Genomic DNA, 13078 nt, shown 5'->3' on the forward strand with positions numbered 1-13078 from the left:
CACAGAAAAGTCAGTCAGTGGAAATGGATAAAATTGTCCCAACCTTTTCTCCAAACCCCAACTTCCTTTCCCTGAGGCTGCTCGGTTCAACACCTGGTACTGTTCACTGTCAGTGGTGACAAAGATCTTTGCTTGACCAAACTTCAGACAGGCTCTCCTGAACCCTCTCCCAACAAGGCCCATCTGTGCACTTCCTTCTAGAATCCAGTTTTATCCAGTTTGAGCAAGAATCTTGCTAAAGCACTTTATTGAGAATTTCCTACCCTTGATATCTAATCAAACTCGGCATCCCCACTCCCTCCCCAAGATGATACCCGATCACCCGGCCTGCCATCAGCCACAATCCCCAGACTCGATGTCTCCTCTTAGTACTTTTCCATCCACCACTGCCGCGCCCCTCCCCCCACTTGCTCCTTGGCTATAAATCCCCACTTGTTCTGCTTGCACTTGGAACTGAGCCCAGCTCTATAGAGGAGTCTCTCTCCCCCTACTGCAATAGTCTTTTAAATAAAATCTATCTTCACTACTCTAATCTCTGTCCAACTCTAATTCTCTTTAACATTTTTTGGTGCTGTGACTCAGATCTGGATCTGAACCACCCCCGAACCCTCAGATGTGACAATCAGGCCTCATAGGGCACATCCATCAGCACTTTTTTTTTTTTTTTTTAATTTACAGCCATACTTGCAACACATGAAAATTACCAGGCGAGGGGTCGAATCAGAGCTGCAGCTGCCAGCCTACACCACAGCCACGGCAACACTGGATCCAAGCTGCATTTGCAACCTATGCTGTAGCTTGCGGCAATACCGGATCCTTAACCCATCAAGCGAGGCTGGGTTTCAAACCTGCATCCTCACAGAGACTACATCGGGTCCTTAACCCACTGAGCCACAACAGGAACTCCTATGTACACTTTTTGTCTCCTGTCTGCTTGCTGGTCTGGGGATCCAGTGGTAAGTTTGACTGCAAAATCCAGTGCTCTGGATAAACAACCACTGGAGCAGAGTGAGGACAGAGCTGGATTCTTAAGATTCTGAGTATATTCTAGAAATTAGAGTCCCAGACAAGCCAAGGCCAGGTAAGAGTCCTGGATTTCTCTGTAACAAGCTGCGGTAGAGTCCCAAGCAAGCTGGGTTAGAGACCTAGGCTTTTCTGATTCTAAGAGGCTAGTCCCTGCAAGAAGCGGAGGCTGGGTTGGAATCTCATTTCTCTGTCTGTAAAGGCACTGTTAGTCAAGAACCAGGAGACTTCTTTTACCCCAAATTCTCTTGAGCTACCACAGCCACCCTGGGGCTCCTGGGATCTGCCCAAATTAGTCCACTTACACACGGGGAGCCCAAGGGCCAAAGGGAACAAAACTCTGATGCACAATGATTTGCTTTTTTCACTTGGGATGAGGAGGATAAAAAGCAGCTGAATGATTCAAACCTCATCCAAACTACTGAAGTTCTTAAGCAGTATCTTCAGAAAATGCCTCCCTTTCTTTTTTCTTTTTTTTTTCCTTTTTTTTGGTCGTTTTAGGCCTGAAGGTGAGGATGCATATGGAAGTTCCCAGGCTAGGAGTCAAACTGGAGCTAGAGCTGCCAGCCTGCACCACAGCCACAGCAACTGATCTGAGCTGAGTCTGCAAGCAACACCACAGCTCAAGGCATCACCAGATCCTTAACCCACTGAGCGAGGCCTAGATTGACCCCGCATCCTCGTAATACTAGTTGGGTTCGTTACCACTGAGCCATGCTGGGAATGTTTTCTGACCCAGTAAACCCCCTCGAGCCCCTCCCAGCTCTCTGTGACACCCACCCCTCTCTCGCAGAATGTTCCCCACCAGTGGCACCTCAGCCCTGCCACTCCCCATAACTCAAGGTCCCTGAGATCCCATCTCCTGTAGATGAAGCCAGGGACGGGGTGGGGGGTGGGAGGGAGGAGCCCAGGACTCCAGGGAGGCCAGTGGAAGGGAGAACATTTAACCTTGGTCTCTGTCAGAATTACACGCCATCTCAGGGACTTTCCTGACTCCCTCATGAAAACGGGAAGATTTATTGGACAACTGACGATTTTTCTGGAAGTAGACGCTCCAGATTCCCCAATTTATGTAACTTATCCACGTATTGGTTGGCCCTGGGGTTGCCTCCCTTCGGTTTGGAAAAACCAAAAGGAGCACCGTTCCTGAAGACACACTGAGCGAGGCCTAGACCGTAAGTCTCATCGGAGGAGGAGGAAAGTGACTAGGTGCCATCCCGCAGGTCTCTCTCGCCAAAAGTGACCGGTCGCGTATTCAAAGCTGTAAGCAGCAGAGAGATGAACTGTGGCTGACCATTGCCGTCAGTTAGAGACAACATGGAAAGAGCATTCGGGGCTGGACTCGACTTCCCAGGCAGCCTCTGCCCTGGCTGCAAGCTTTGGAAGTGGGCTCAGACACATTACAGCGAAACAGTATTAAGTGGCAAAAGGCAAACATGTCTGAGCACCACATTAGCCCAGCATGATGAAGTGGTTATTTCCAGAAAACTGGAAAACACAGTGCAAGCTTATGGCATTGCCATTAAAACAGCTGGAAGGACTTAAAGCTCCAAAATTATGGTCTCCTATTGATCAAGACCCTTGCTGAAACGGTAAGGAATTAAAAGGACATGGGTCTGGGAGTGGTCAGACCTTGAGAGGAGGAGGAGGCCTGAATCCCTTCCTCGCTGGAAAGAGACTGACTCTCCTCCGAGGAAGTAAATGGCAGGTGCCCTCAATGGTCACCAAACGTGTGAGGGCAAATAAGCCTACAGGTGACAGGTCCCCACCACGGTTCTCAGCATCACAGCAACACATCCTTCCCTTCACACCCCCTTCCTCAGGGTCACGAACTTGATCCACGGCCGGTTTCGATAACCTACCTCATGATTTGCCTCTATCTCAACCCATTCATATTTCTGTGGGACCACTTAAAGCTCAAAACAACTTCCTTCTCAGTTCCACCAGCACTCTTAGGAAGCCTAGTAGATGGGAGTTCCCTGGTGGCTCAGGGGGTTAAGGACCCAGAATTGTCACTGCTGTGGCACAGGTTCAATCCCTGGCTCAGGAACTTCTGCATGTCACAAACCGTGGGTACAGCCAAAAAAAAAAAGAAGCCTAAAAGAACCTTCTTATGAGTTGGGGTATAGGAACCCATCAGGTCCTGAAGGACTCTTTCTATAGGTCCCTGACTCCTCCCCTTCAGGCTACATCCCCTAACAGTTTCTGTTGTTGTTCTGATTTTTTTGTGTGTGTGTGCCCTTCAACTAACACCTATCTCACTAATCTTTTTTTCTTTTCATTTTTTCAGGGCTACACCTGCAGCCTATGGAGGTTCCCAGGCTAGGGGTCAAATCAGAGCTGCAGCTGCCGGCCTACACCACAGCCACAGCAATGCAGGACCCAAACCACATCTGCAACCTACACCACAGCTCATGGCAACACCAGATTCTAAAACCACTGAGTTAAGGATCTGCATCCTCATGGATACTAGTCAGGTTCTTAACCTGCTGAACCTCAGTGAGAACTCCTCTTTCACTGAAAATTTAAATCAGGAGTTCCCGTCGTGGCGCAGTGGTTGACGAATCCGACTAGGAACTATGAGGTTGCGGGTTCAGTCCCTGCCCTTGCTCAGTGGGTTAACGATCCGGCGTTGCCGTGAGCTGTGGTGTAGGTTGCAGACGCGGCTCGGATCCCGCGTTGCTGTGGCTCTGGCGTAGGCCGGTGGCTACAGCTCCGATTGGACCCCTAGCCTGGGAGCCTCCATATGCCGCGGGAGCGGCCCAAGACCAAGAAATAGCAAAAAGACAAAAAAAAAAAAAAAAAATTTAAATCAACTACTAGACAGAATTCCCTCTTCTTTATGGGCAAAATATCTGCATCGATGTTGGATGCATATGGTTGCAGAGCCCCTTCAGGCAGAAAGAGATCTCTCCACACCCCTTCGCAGGACTCCCCAACCTCATTTAAGGCCAGCAGCCCTTGAGGGGCTCTGCCTGGTAATTCAAGATTTATTAGATGGGAAACTTCTAGTTCCCGCTCCTCGTCCATGCGCGACTCCCACTTGGGCCATCAAAACCCTAAGTGGTCAAGGATGCCGGTTAGTCCAAGATCTGCGACTTATCAAAATCATCAAACCCAGATTTGCCCTGGTGCCTCGTCCTAGCACCATCCTGTCCTCTGTTCCTCCCCACACCCACTATTTCCCAGCCTTCAACTGTGCTCCATCGTGTGTAGGATTCCCTTTTATGAAGAACCCTAGTGTTTTGCCTTCATCTGAGACAACCAATAATATACCTGGACTGTTATGCCCCAGGAGTTTGCTGAGGTTCCTACTTAGTTCTCACACACCTGAATGCCAATTTGAGGGACTTAAAATTCCCAGGAGACTCTACTTTAGTCCAATATGCAGATGACTTTTCTTTCTTTTTTCTTTCTTTCTTTCTTTCTTTGCAATTCTTGTCCTTTCTTTCTATGGCTGCACCTTCGGCACATGAAAGTTCTCAGGCTGGGGGTGAATCAGAGCTGCAGCTGCCATCCTACGCCACAGCCACAGCAACACCAGATCTGAGCTGCATCTGCAACCTACACAGCAGTTTGGAGCAGCGCTGGATCCTAATCCACTGAGCGAGGCCAGGGATCAAACCCGCATCCTCAGAGAGACAACGTCAGGTTCTTAACCCACTGCACCACAATGGGAACTCCTGACCTCCTTCTTTACGACGATTCCTTTTGGACATTTAATACCTCTTTAAGACATTTGCAAGAAAGGGCCATGAGGCAGCTAGAGACGAAATTCGACTCTGCTCTCTGTGTGTCTGATATCTGGGTCATGATATTTCAGCTGCAGTTGAGCTCCACAGACGGAGCCTCTGCTACTCAAAATTTTTCTTTCCCTGAAAGAGGAGGACTACCGACAGGTTTGGGGGGTCTTATGGGGTATTGTAGGACGTGGATACCTAATTTCACTGTGACTGCCTCTCCCCTCTATGCCATGACTAGGGAGATGCCCCCAGACCCAGCAATCTCGGACCCCCAATCCAAAGATGTTTTCAATGCCTTAAGGGCTCTCTGCCTTCGCCTCCGACCTTTGAACGTGCCAATGACTCCCTGCCTTTTTGCTTCTCTGTGCATGAATGAGAGGGTCATGCCCCCGGAGTGTCATCCTAGAAGCAGAACGGACACCAGAGACCTCTGGGATATTACAGTTTGGCCTCTGACCCAGCAGCTAAGGCATATTCCCCTTGCCTGGGAGCCATGGCTACAGCCACCAAACTGGTCCAAGCAACCCCTGATTTAGTTTTAGCTCATCCGCTTGACATACGCGTCGCCCAAGCGGTCCAGACCCTCCCTTGTGGGTTTTTTTTTTTTTTTTTTTTTTTTGTCTTTTTAGCTATTTCTTGGGCCACTCCCATGGCATATGGAGGTTCCCAGGCTAGGGGTCCAATCGGAGCTGTAGCCACTGGCCTTCGCCAGAGCCACAGCAACGCGGGATCTGAGCCGCGTCTGCAACCTACACCACAGCTCACAGCAACGCGGGATCGTTAACCCACTGAGCAAGGGCAGGGACCAAACCCGCAACCTCATGGTTTCTCGTCGGATTCGTTAACCACTGCGCCACGACGGGAACTCCCAGACCCTCCCTTGTCATGAAAACACACAGTACTTTTCTGCATCTCGACTTACCTCTTTTGAAATCTTGCCATTCTCTCCCTCTCACATTACCACACATCACTGTCAAAACCCTCACCCTGGCACCTTGCTTCCCTGGCCCACTGACGGGACTTCCCACAATTGCGTCTTCAACACCAGATCATTACCCTGTGCTAGACTAGCTTTACCAGAAAACCCCCTCCCCCAAGTTGACCTCTTCATGTCGATGGCCCCCCTACCTCCAGAAGGAAGATGGGGGCTTCCAGGCTGGAAATACCATCACTGATCATCCTAAGCCTCTAGAATATCGAGCCTGACCAAATGTCAGGTCAGCCCACGGAGCTGAGTTAATTGCTCTTACTCAGCTTGCAGAAGAGCAGAAGCAATGAATGTTAACATTTATGCCTCGCTGCTCTGCCTTTGGGTTAGTGCATGATTTTGGTACATGGGAGAAAGAGAGGATTCATAACAGCTGGTACCCCAGTCAAAAATGGGCCCCAAACAGCAGAACTTCTAGAGGCACTGTATTTACCCCCAGCAGAGCATGATAGCTGAAATTGAAGGACGTGGCACAAAAAATTCAGATAAAAAATCTGCTAAATATGATAAACTAGCAGGCCCTTCTGCAATCACCTAAGAAATACAAATGGTTTCCAAGCCTTGAGACTACAGCCCCTGCTTCCCGCTTCAAGGCCCGAAGCCCCAGTGGGATTATTCACCTTCCCTTGAGAGAGCATGAATTTAGGGTGACTAAGGAAATCATAAACGAGCTCCGCATCGCAAAGAACAGCTTCAGACTCAGAAAGAACTGGGTAGGAGGAGTTCCTGTTGTGGCTCAGTGGGTTAGGAATCCAACATAGTGTCTGCAAGGATGCAGGTTCAATTCCTGGCCTCGCTCAGTGGGTTAAGGATCCGGTGTTTCTGTGAGCTGTGGTGGAGGTCACAGACACAGCTTGGATCCCACGTTGCTGTGGCTGTGGTGTAGGTAGGCAGCTGCAGCTCCAACTTGACCCCTAGCCTGGGAACTTCCATGTGCCGCAGGTGCGACCGTAAAAAAAAAAAAAAAAAAAAAAAAAAAAAAAAAAAAAAAAAAAAAAAAAACAACTGGATGGGGAAAAGCTGGCTGCTGTTCAAGCCCTTCAGACGGACTTTGGAATCACCGAGCCGGCTACTCGGTAGCTCTTAAGTCTCTCTCTCAAGTCACTGTGTGTGGTTTACACAACGTGATTCCATAGAATGGACAAAATGGGACAGACAGTGGTTTAGACCTTTTGGTTTTCATCTGGATCAAGCAATTCACTTGCCTCCAAGGCCATAAACATAATCCTGGAAAAACTGCACCCAAGATGGGGTGCGGAAGGGAAGCAGATCCCCCTTGGCCCCTCCTTCTCTGGCAAATAGACTTTATCCAATTATCAAAAGCACAAGGCTACCAATGCATACTCACTGTTGTCTACCTGTTTTCGTTTTCATTTTTGTTTTGTTTTTTTTTTTGGCCGCCCCACAGCATATGGAGCTCCCAGGTCAGAGGTCAGATCCAAGCCACAGATGCAACCTAAGCCTCCGCTGCAACACCACCAGATCCTTAACACACTGTGCTGGGCTGGGGATCGAACCTGTGTCCCAGTGCTCCCAAGATGCTGTGGTGCCACAGCAGGAACTTCTGCCTGTTTTATAAATGGTTCAAGGCTTTCCCCTGCCCACATGCCTCAGCAACATCAGATGCCAAAGTGCTCCTGCAACAAATCTTCCCCATCTGGGGTAGCCCCTCTACCATCTCTAATGACAGAGGATCACATTTCATTGGTAAAATTATACAGGGAATCAAAAATGCGACACACTGGTCAAAGACTCCACTACCCTTACCATCGTCAGCCATCAGGCGCCATGGAAACAGCATCCTCAAGACCAAACTGGCTACACTGTTTGAAAAACTGGACTTACCATGGCCACCAGCACGCCCCTTGCTCTTATAACTCGCACATCTTTACCCCATCTCCATGCGAGCTTTTTTTTTTTTTTTTGGTCTTTTTAGGGCCACACCCGCAGCATATGGAGGTTCCCAGGCTAGGGGTCGAATCGGCCCTGCAGCCACCAGCCTACGCCACAGCCACAGCCATGCCAGATCCGAGCCACATCTGCAACCTACACCACAGCTCATGACAATGCCGGATCCTTAACCCACTGAGCAAGGCCAGGGATAGAACCTGCAACTTCATGGTTCCTTGTCGGATTCGTTTCTGAGGCGCCACAACAGGAACTCTGAAGCTATCCTCTTTTGAAATTACCAGAGGAAGACCCATGAGGGCGCCCTATCCACCTTGTCTAGCTGAAGATTCTAACTTAATTCAACTCGACTTCCTTAGAGACTGTCAAGGGTTAACAAGATACAGTCGGGCTTAAAATCAACAGGCTTCCCTGGACTGACTTCCCTTTAGAACTTCCTGATCCTCCCTCACATGACTTAGAAGTAGGTGATCTGGTATTCTAGAAATGCCACCATCACAAAGCCAAACTGGCGCCTGGAAGGGACCTGATACCATTTCACTCATTGCTAAGATGGCTGTCAAATCACGGGGTGTTCAACCTTAGGCCCAGGTTTCACAACTAAAAAAACACAAGAGTCTTATTGAAATAGCTCATATAACTCAACATAAAAAACAAACAAACAAACAAAAAAAAAAAAAACCAAACAACCCAGTTAAAAACTAGGCAGAACTGAAAAGATATTCTTCCGAAGAGGAAATGCAGATGGCCAACAGGCACAGGAAGAGATGCACATCGCCAGTCCTCAGGCAAATGCACATCAAAACCACAACGAGATATCAACTCACCCAGGTCAGAAGGGCTATCATCAAAGAGAACACAAATAACAAATGTTGGTCAGAAGGTGAAGAAAAAGTTCACTGTTGGTGGGAATGTAAAGTGGTGCAGCCACTGTGGGAAATGATATGGAGGTTTCTCAGAGAACTAAAAATAGGAGTGTCCGCCGTGGCTCAGTGGAAACAAATCCGACTAGGATCCATGAGGATGCAAGTTCGATGCCTGGCCTCGCTCAATGGGTTAAGGATCCAGCATTGCCGTGAGTTGTGGCATAGGCCATCAGCTACAGCTCCGATTCAATCCTTAGTCTGGGAACCTCCATATGCTGCAGGTTTGGCCCTAAAAATACAAAAAAAAAAAAAACACAAAAAAAAAAAACCCGAAAAAAAGAACTACCATATGACCCATCAATTCCACTCCTGGATATATATCCAAGAAACTGGAGTTCCTGTCGCAGCTCAGTGGTTAACGAATCCGACTAGGAACCATGAGGTTGTGGGTTCGATCCCTGGCCTTGCTCAGTGGGTTCAGGATCCGGCATTGCCGTGAGCTGTCGTGTAGGTCGCAGACGCGGCTCGGATCCCGAGTTGCTGTGGCTCTGGCGTAGGCCAGTGGCTACAGCTCCAATTAGACCCCTAGCTTGGGAACCTCCATATGCTGTGGGTGCGGCCCTAGAAAATGCAAAAAGACAAAAAAGAAAACAAAAACACCAATTTGAAAAGATACATGTACCCCAATGTTCATAACAGCATTACATACAATTGCCAACATACGGAAACACCTAAGTCTCAATCAACAGGTGAATGGATAAAGATGTACATACATACAATGGAATACTACTCAGCCATAAAACAAATGAAATTTTTGCCATTTGCAGCAACATGGATGGACTTGGAGGGCCTTATGCTAAGTGAAGTCAGACAGAGAAAGACAAATACTGTATGATATCACTCACATGTGGGATCTGAAAAATAAAACAGACTAGTGAATATAACAAAAAAGAAGCAGACACACCTATAACTCGTGGTTACCAATGGGGGGGCATATATTGCTAGGGGATTAAGAGGTATAAACTATTAGGTATAAAATAAGCTGCAACATTAGAGTATACAGACAATATTTTATAAAACTATAATGGAGTATAACCTTTAAAAATTGTGAGTCACTATGCCATACACCTGTAACTTGTATTACTGCACATCAAATATACTTCAGTAAAAATTAACTTGGAAAAAAAGATGTACAAAGCTATTCGGACCACAGAAGTATCCAAGAGGGGGAGAGCTCTATGGAAAGCCTCCATAGACAGATGACAGCCTGAAGCCAGACGCTGCCCCAAGAGCCTGGGAACCAGTAGATGAGTTCACGAGGTAGTCAACTTTCACACAAAACTATGGAACAAGACCCACCTGGGTTCCCCCTCGTCTTCTCTGTTTCTTATTCTTCCCACTTGCCTGGAGACCACCCTCCTGCTCTTCCCACAATAACGCTCTGCCTTTTTTTTCTTTCCTTTTTTTTTTTTTTTTTGGCCTTGCCCACCACCTGCAGGGCAAGGGATCAAACCCAAGCCCCAGCAGTGACAACACCGAGTCCTTAACCACTAGGCCAACAGGGAACTCCCGATAACTCTCAGCCTTCACCGTGAATTCTCCTCACCTGGGATGACTCCCACCTTCATTTCTCTGTCTCTAAATTTCCTGCTCCTTCCTCACACTTTCTCCTGCCTCTCAACAAGACTATTTTGCCCACAGAACCTTTAAAAGCTTGGGCTGAACTCGTTGCCACTTCCCATCATGCCACAGACCATTGGTACCCTCCTCTCTTTCCTGTGCCCCCAGCTGGCATTTCCCAGATCCCTTTGATCAATCAGGAAACATATTTTGCTGGCATCCATCCTCTCTTTGCACCCACCATTTTTTTTTTTTTTTTTTTTTTGTCTTTTTGCTTTTTCCAGGGCCACTTCCAGAGGCATAAGGAGTCTAATCGGAGCTGTAGCCGCTGGCCGATGCCAGAGCCACAGCAATGCAGGATCCAAGCCACGTCTGCGACCTACACCACAGCTCACGGCAACGCCGGATTCTTAACCCACTGAGCAAGGCCAGAGATCGAACCCGCAACCTCATGGTTCCTAGTCGGATTCGTTAACCACTGTGCCACAACGGGAACTCTGTACCCACCATTTTATTTTTTTTTTTACTTTTTTTTTTTTTTGCTATTTCTTTGGGTCACTCCCGCGGCATATGGAGGTTCCCAGGCTAGGGGTCTAATTGGAGCTGTAGCCACTGGCCTATGCCAGAGCCACAGCAACGCGAGATCCGAGCCGCGTCTGCAACCTACACCACAGCTCACAGCAACGCCGGATCCTGAACCCACTGAGCAAGGGCAGGGACCCAACCCGCAACCTCATGGTTCCTAGTCGGATTCATTAACCACTGCGCCACGACAGGAACTCCCGTACCCACCATTTTAAACCGTGCAATTCCCCATTGTGAGAAAACCCCCAAGTCTATTCCAGTCTGTCTTCACAAGGGTCATGTCTGTTGCCATCGTCATTTTACCCCGGGCCACTTTCTGAGAATGGCATTCATCATTACACTTACCTGGCTGGTGCTAAATTCAACATAAAGGCCCCAAGCTGCTATAGATGCCCTGGCTTCACATGAGTAGAAATGATCCCACTACCCCTCCCCGACCAATTTCCGGGACCCACCCCAACCACCCAGGGACTATCTTCAAACAGATCCTTTCCCCACCCTCAAACTGAACATGCTTTGATTACCCTCAGCCCTCGGATAACTCTTGAGCATGGGCCCTAACTCAGGTGATTCTTGTTTTGTCTGTGGCCCCTAAGTTTATTGGCTATTACCTGCCAGCTGGACCAGATCTTGCTACCTTGCCAATGTTAGCAATCCCTTCATTTCACAGTACCCGCCACAATCTTCTTCCTCTCTTAAACTATGTCTAAAACAATCGCCCACTCCCTCAGGTTCATCTCACTCTCACTATAGAAACAAAAGATATCCAGAACATCATAGATCCCCTCAAAGATGATTTTGATTCCTGGGGAGACGATGTGGAAAAAACAGCTACAGAACTGGGCCAATTTTGGAGAAACCAGTGACAGAATTGGGCCTGTTCCATTCATGACTCCACTACTTTTGAGGCAAAGGTTTGTCCCCAAAAATCTATCCCCTGGCTCAAGAAGTTAGACTCAATAACAGAATCATCTGCTCATCACTGAAGCAATTCGCCTCGTCCCCAGATAACATCACCTTGGCCTCAAATTGGTGACTCACCAACAGTGAGAATCCCAGCGCGCTGTTCTCTGTAACTGCATCGACCTCGATATGTCCCAAGAAGGGGGCCCATGCACAGTGGTCGGGAGAAACTGCTGCACCTTTGTCCTCGGCAATCGACCTGACATCTCTGCCAGGAAGAGTTCAAGAGGGGAACGAAGAAATCTGTTAACACGCTGACACCACCCGCTGAGGAAGTGCAACAGGTCCTGGGACTTCTGGTAGATCCCTGAAGGTCTACGAAGTTGGGCACAAGGACCCGTTCAGCCTCTAATCTTCATCTTTCCATTTATCTTCAAAGTGGTTCTCTCATCAAGTGTCTGTGGGTCCTATACTTCAGCAGTTATCATCCATCCATCATCAAGTCTCACCAGACGATTCAGCTGGTTCTAAATGAATGAAAAGCAATAAAAAGCAACCAAGTGAAAACGGATCTATATTCATCAGAAGAAAGAAGAATGCCTCTTCTTCCCTGGAATAAAAGGGGAGACTGACAAAGGTTCTCTGCTTGACCGAATTTTAGTCAGGTTCCTTTGAACCTTCTCCCCAACAAGGCCCATTCCTGTATTTCCTTCTAGAACCCAGTTTTAGCAAGAATCTTACTAAGGTCAGTTTAGCTGAATTCCCCACCCTTGATATCTAGTCAAACTCAGCATCCCCACCCAGGCCTAGAGGACATCGGATCACTCTCACCTGCCTTCAGCCAGAGTCCCCCGCCTGCCCACGACTTGATGTCTCTTAGTAATTTTCTGTCCCCCACCCCCCTCTTGCCCCTTGGCAGTAAATCCCCACTTCTCCTGTTTGTATTTCAAATCAGACCCAGTTCTGTACAGGAGTTTCTACTGAAATAGTTTTTTTGGTTTTGTTTTTAATAAAATCGATCTTCACCACTTTAACTTTTGCCTGTTCTCTTTAACAGAGCGCTTTCATCACTTGACAGGTCCCTGAACAGGCCTTTTCTGCTCCGCCAGATCTCTGCACATTTCCAGGACAGGAGGCCTGCCAGCCACCTGAGGGCTTACTTTAGGAGAAATGCGCCCTCAGGTAAGGAGAGCATCTGTTTCCGGAGCTGGGAGGTGGTGCTGGAGAGGGAAGGTCTCCTGCCTCCCTCCCTCGGAGGGCCTTCACCTCCTGACCCTGCTGCCAGTCAGCTGGGCCTGGTCTTCGCTTGGTCTGGACGTGCAGCCTCCAAGGACATTAGACCCAGGCCTCCCGTCTTAAGCCTTCAGCATCTGAACCAACCGGATCTCAAGTTGCTCTTGGAATAGAGTTAAACCTAACCCTTCTTAGAGCTCTGCTCTGCC

General features: G+C 48.3%; 2 protein-coding genes across 4 annotated transcripts in view; both read right to left on the reverse strand.

Moving 5' to 3' along the window:
• Positions 1-13078, reverse strand: part of CNGB1 (cyclic nucleotide gated channel subunit beta 1) — a 139955-nt gene that overhangs the window by 126197 nt on the left and 680 nt on the right. The window contains exon 2 of the mRNA XM_084959766.1: positions 11775-12163. The gene's annotated coding sequence lies outside the window, so the exon portion shown is untranslated. The remainder of the gene's footprint in view (positions 1-11774; positions 12164-13078) is intronic.
• ZNF319 (zinc finger protein 319) overlaps positions 1-13078 on the reverse strand; it is a 49678-nt gene that overhangs the window by 32069 nt on the left and 4531 nt on the right. For all 3 annotated transcript variants that reach the window (XM_084959810.1, XM_084959809.1, XM_021093943.2), the window contains exon 2: positions 11775-12163. The gene's annotated coding sequence lies outside the window, so the exon portion shown is untranslated. The remainder of the gene's footprint in view (positions 1-11774; positions 12164-13078) is intronic.

The sequence above is a fragment of the Sus scrofa genome, chromosome 6 (genome assembly GCF_054392235.1).
Source record: "Sus scrofa isolate SSC_HxYL_T2T_F1_AM1 chromosome 6, Sscrofa_HxYL_maternal_Yorkshire_Landrace_v2.0, whole genome shotgun sequence".
NCBI lineage: Eukaryota > Metazoa > Chordata > Mammalia > Artiodactyla > Suidae > Sus > Sus scrofa.